Below are 5367 nucleotides of genomic sequence, written 5' to 3'. Positions count from 1 at the left end.
AATGTTTGATGTCCATAGTAATCAGGAAAATGCAAGTCAAAACAACTAGGAGAATTCCAGATTCAGAATGACTGAGATAAAAGACCCAAGTGACAGCTCATGAAGATTGGTATGTAGAAGAATAAGAACAGTCCTCCACTGCTGGTTGGAGTTCAAACTTGTGTGATCCTTTTGGAAATAAATTTGGCAGGTGCTGAAGAAAACTGAGAATGGCTCTACCTCATGACCAAGCTATACTATTCTTGGGCATATACCTGAAAAGATATACTCCAAGAAATCTTGCTCAAATATGATCTTAGCAGCTTTATTTCTAATAGTCAGAAATTAGAAGCAATCTAGATCTCCCTCAACTGAAGAATAAATAGAGAAAATATGGTTCATTTACACAAATGAATACTACTCAGCGATCAAAAACAAATCCATTAAAGGGAAGCAAAGCCGGAGCTGTGGGTGCCTTCTCAGCTAGCGGTGTCTCAGATTCATACTTAACGAACTGAGATCTTAATCTTCCAAAATGACAAAAAGTCCATCTTATGCCCCACCTCCCACCCTAATTCCTGTAACACAAATGCCCAGCACACCAGGGTTTATGGGATACAATCCATACAGTCATCTAGCCTACAACAACTACAGGCTGGGAGGGAACCCAGGCACCAACAGCCAGGTCCAAAGCTTCCAAAGCCAACAAATAAGCTGCTGGTGCCCTACCTGAGGTACAGCAGAAAAGTCTGGGACCAAGTAAAGGCTTCCATCCCTGACTAAAAATTGTGGGAGATTGCCATGTTTATTGGCAGCATGTGGCAAGATCTCACTGATGAAAAGAAACAAGAATATTTAAAGGAACACAAAGCAGAAAAGATAGAGTACATTGTATCTATGAAGGCCCCTGAGTACCTTGCATATATTAATACAAAAAGTCATGTGGAAGATGCATTAGAGGAAGAGAGTCAACAGAGGCAGTCTCCGTGGAGAAAGGAGAACCTTACATGAGCAATCAGCCTGCTGAGGACCCAAACAATTATGATGATGTCTTTCTTTTCTTTCTTTTTTTTTTGTATAAGAGAAAATTTACTAGGAAAATTTGACACTTGTGCTCCATCTCTCTTTGTACTTTGAGTGTTTCTTTATTTTTCATTACTTTTTTCTTCTTCAAACTTGTATTTTCAGACTGCCCATCTATATGGTCACTAATTCTGTTTGATTTCTTCCATCAGCAATGCTTTGTACTGATATTTCAATACCATCATTGCATTTATTTTTAACACAAGAATTTGATTTTTTTAAACAATAGTTCTTTAATAAATTTTTCTTACACTAGTGAAACATTTCTTTTATTCTCCATCATTATTAAATTGGGTATTTCTTATTTATATTTCAATTGTTATTCCCTGGTTATTCCAGGCCAACATCCCCCTAATCCCTCCCACTCCCCTTCTATAAAGGTGTTCCCCTTCTCATCCTGCCCACATTATCACCCTCCACTCAACAGTCCTGTTCACTGGGGGTTCAGTCTTGGCAGGACCAAGGGCTTCCCCTTCTACTGGTGCCCTTATTAGGCTATTCACTGCTACCTATGCAGTTGAAGCCCAGGGTCAGTCCATGTACAGGCTTTGGGTAGTGGCTTTAGTCCCTGGAAACTCTGTTTGGTTGGCATTGTTGTTTATATGGGGTCTCAAGCCCCTTCAAGTCCTTCCTCTGATTCCTTCAATGGGGGTCCCGTTTTCGGTTCAGTGGTTTGCTGCCGGCATTCGCCTATGTATTTGCCATATGCTGGCTGTGTCTCTCAGGAAAGATCTACATTTGGTTTCTGTCAGCCTGCACTTCTTTTCTTCATCCATCTTATCTAGTTTGGTGGCTGTATATGTATGGGCCACATGTGGGGCAGGCTCTGAATGGGCATTCCTTAAGCCTCTGTTCTAAACTTTGCCTCCCTAATCCCTCCCAACAGTATTCTTGTTCCCCTTTTAAAGAAGGAGTAAAGCATTCACATTTTGGTGATCCTTCTGAGTTTCATGTGTTCTGTGCATCTACGGTAATTCAAGCATTTGGACTAATAGCCACTTATCAAAGAGTTCATACCATGTGTGATTTTCTGTGATTGGGTTACCTCACTCAGGATGATATTTTCCAGTTACCTCCATTTGCCTATGAATTTCATAAAGTCATTGTTTATTGATAGCTGAGTAATATTCCATTGTGTAGATGTACCACATTTTCTGTATCCATTCCTCTGTTGAAGGGCATCTGGGTTCTTTCCAGCTTCTGGCTATTATAACTAAGGCTGCTATGAACATAGTGGAACATGTGTCTTTGTTATTTGTTGGAGCATCTTTTGGGTATATGCCCAAAAGAGGTATAGCTGGGTCCTTAGGTAGTGGAATGTCCAATTTTCTGAGGAACCTCCAGACTGATTTCCAGAATGGTTGCACCAGCCTGCAATCCCACCAACAATGGAGGAGTGTTCCTCTTTCTCCATGTCGTTGCCAGGATCTGCTGTCGCTGGAGTTTTTGACTTTAGCCGTTCTGACTGTTGGGAGGTGGAATTTCAGGGTTGTTTTGATTTGCATTTCTGTCCATTGATGAGAGTGGATTGTTAAAATCTCCTACTATTATTGTATGAGGTGCAATGTGTGCTTTGAGCTTTAGTAAGGTTTCTTTTATGCATGTAGGGGCCCTTGTATTTGGAGCATATATATTTAGGATTGAGAGTTCAACTTGGTGGATTTTTCCTTTGATGAATATGAGGTGTCTTTCCTTATCTTTTTTGATGACTTTTGTTTGATATTCGATTTTATTCTATATTAGAATGGCTACTCAAGCTTGCTTCTTCAGACCATTTGCTTGGAAAGTTGTTTTTCAGCATTTTACTCTGAGGTAATGTCTGTTTTTATCTCTGAGGTGTGTTTCCTGTAGGCAACAAAATGTTGGTTTCATGATGTCTTTTCAATGAAGTATACAGCCACTGCCTATTTCCAGAGAAACCACCCCCTCATCAGCGAGATCCTCAGTCAGAGTGTGGTACCTGATGTGCAGTTGGTTGTCACAACAGCAAGAATGCAGGTCTTCAAATAACAGGTCCAGTCATCATTGGAAATTAGAAGCTGGGATTCTTCAGTTAGAAGTATGACAGCAGGAAAAGAAAAAAAAATCCTGGAAAGCACAGACTCCTTTAAAAATGAATTTAAAAGTTTGTGTGATTTGGAAGTCGAAGTAGACATGAAGAAGATTGCAGCTGAGATCACACAGGTGTAAGAACAGGCCTGCAAAAGGCAGGAGGAGAGGTTGAAGGAGGCAGCAGAGCAAGCTGAGCAAAGTCAAGGCAGCATCACCCCTGAGGAAGAGCAGGTGGTAAAAGGAAAAGAAGGATGAGAACATCCCAATGGAGACAGAGGGGACTCACCTTGAAGACACTGCACAGAGCCAGCAGAATGGTGAAGAAGGAACATCTTCTCCTGAGGACAAGGAGAGTGGGCAAGAGGGGGTTGATGGCATAGAGGTGGAAGGGACCAGTGACAGTAACACCAGCTCAGAGAGAAACAGTGTGACAGTAGAAGAGCTGCCCATGGACCCTGTGCCAGATGACGAGAAGAAGGATTAAATATTGCCTTGTTTTACGTGACCTCAAACTTTTTTAAATGAAAAAAAAATTTTTTTTGTTTTAGTCCATCATGTAATTTTCAGGTTAATGGATAGAACTGAAAAATATCACACTAAGATAATCCAGAAAAAGAAAGTCATGCATTGTATGTACTCACTTATAAGTGGATTTTAGCAATAAAGTACAAGATAACCATGCTACAATCTACAGACCCATAGAAAGTAAGTAACAAAGATGTCCCAAGGAAAGATACTTGAATCTCACAGAAAAGGGGAAATAAAATAGACATCAGAAGTCGACTGAGGGAAGGAACTGGTTGGGAACAGATATGGGGAAGGTAAAGGGGTAGGGGGAAATCACATGTATGGAAAACAGGAGAGAGAATGGAAATTGACAGCAGGTATAGGGAGGGCAGTTCCAGGATATGTCAGAGACCCCTGATGGGGGAAGCTCCAGGGTAACTATGGGGGTGATTTTACCTGAGAATCCTACCAGTGGGAGGTATTACCCTGAAATGGCCACCTCCTGTCATTATATAGAACTCTCTCCGGAGGAATAAGGACACCAACCCTTCCACAAAACCTTTGTCCCCAACCTTGACCTGTCTATAAGATGTGAATGGATCAAGATGGAGCAGATGTTGAGGGAGTGACCAAGCAATGGCTGGTCTAACTTGAGACCTATCCCATGGGAGCAAATCAACCACTGACACTATTACTGATGCTATTAGATACTAGCATAACTATCCTCTGAGAGGTTTCACACTTCAGCTGACAGAAATAAATGCAGAGACCAACATTGTATCATTAGGCAGATATCAACAATTAATTCTTATAGAAGAGTCAGGGAATGGGTTGAGGGAGGTGAGGGTTCCAGGACACCAGACCTACAGTGTCAAGAACTGAGGCCAAAGGGGTCTAGCAGAGACTGAACCAATGGTCAAAGAACATGCATGGGCTGGACCTGTGCCTCCTACTCATATGTGGAAGATATGCATCAGGTCTTCATGTAGGTTCCCTATCAATTGCATAGAGGTCTGTCTCCGACACTGTTGTCTCCTTTTAGATTCTTTCCCCCTAGATGTACTGCCTTGTCTCACTTCAGTGGGAAGGGATGTGACTAGTCCTGCTGAGAATTTGTGTGCCAGTGAGGGTTTGTTCTGATGGGGGGAATCTTCGTATTTTAGAAAAGTGGAAGATAAAATGGGGAAGAAGGTATAAGCGTAGAACTGAGGGGAGAGGAGGGATGGGGCTGTGACAAAGATATAAACTGGATAAACAAATGAAGGCAAAAATTTTTAAAAATCATATCCAAATATCAATCACTCATTGCATTCTTGTCTAATGTGTTAACTATTTTTAAATGAATGATTTTTCTCAATTATGTGACATTTAATGTGAATGAATTCATATGGTATGTGGTTTTTGTGCTTAACTTCATTCATTACAACTAATGTTTCCAAAATTTCTTAATGCTGTAGCTTGCATAACTACATCACTTTATGGTAAATATATTATTTTATATTTTGTGGTTATAACTCTTTATGTGCTCATTAATTAACTGATGTGCATTTTGGCCAGCATGAATAAAATTCCTGTGGATATTCCAGTGCACTTGTTTGTGGAAATGTGTACTTTTAACTTTCTGTGTTACATATCAATAAATTTCTAATCCAGATAGTGTCTTAGTCAGGGTTTCTATTCCTGCACAAACATCATGACCAAGAAGCAAATTGGGGAAGAAAGGGTTTGTTCAACGTACACTTCCAC

The 5367-nt window shown here is 40.6% G+C and overlaps 1 pseudogene; it reads left to right on the top strand.

Moving 5' to 3' along the window:
- The first annotated feature begins 514 nt into the window (after positions 1-514).
- Positions 515-3598, top strand: Smarce1-ps4 (SWI/SNF related, matrix associated, actin dependent regulator of chromatin, subfamily e, member 1, pseudogene 4; annotated as a pseudogene).
- The last annotated feature ends 1769 nt before the right edge of the window (positions 3599-5367 follow it).

Source organism: Rattus norvegicus, chromosome X (assembly GCF_036323735.1).
Source record: "Rattus norvegicus strain BN/NHsdMcwi chromosome X, GRCr8, whole genome shotgun sequence".
Classification (NCBI taxonomy): Eukaryota; Metazoa; Chordata; class Mammalia; order Rodentia; family Muridae; genus Rattus; species Rattus norvegicus.
Note: the sequence above shows the minus strand (reverse complement) of the source record. Positions and strands in the feature narration are given on the sequence as shown.